The sequence below is a fragment of the Rhagoletis pomonella genome, unplaced genomic scaffold, assembly GCF_013731165.1.
Source record: "Rhagoletis pomonella isolate Grant_MI unplaced genomic scaffold, Rhpom_1.0 Rhpom_scaffold_00001, whole genome shotgun sequence".
NCBI classification, from domain to species: Eukaryota; Metazoa; Arthropoda; class Insecta; order Diptera; family Tephritidae; genus Rhagoletis; species Rhagoletis pomonella.
Genome location: NW_023458555.1, coordinates 75,376,015 through 75,376,358, shown reverse-complemented (window position 1 = coordinate 75,376,358; position 344 = coordinate 75,376,015).

Below are 344 nucleotides of genomic sequence, written 5' to 3'. Positions count from 1 at the left end.
TGTTAATTTGGTCATATTCCACTTCAAACTGCTCAGTTTGCCTAAGAAAATTCCGTTTTCCCCCCTTTTTCAAACGGTTCCCTAGGGGCCTGTGGGTGGAGCCAAAGGGGGGGAAGGGCGGCGGGTACGCCTTTCTAGAAAGCGGGGACTGTCCCCTTTCCAGTGGGGGGCGTTTGGGGGTTTGAAATTATTGGATTCTTTAAATTTTTTTTAAAGGTGTGAAAACAAAGGCAAATAAGCCATCACGAAAAATATTCTTTTCTACATTTACCTGTGTCATTGACCTCAGACGCTATATTTCTCCATGCCAAACTAGTCAGATCTGTTCTACAGTAGTTTTTTTT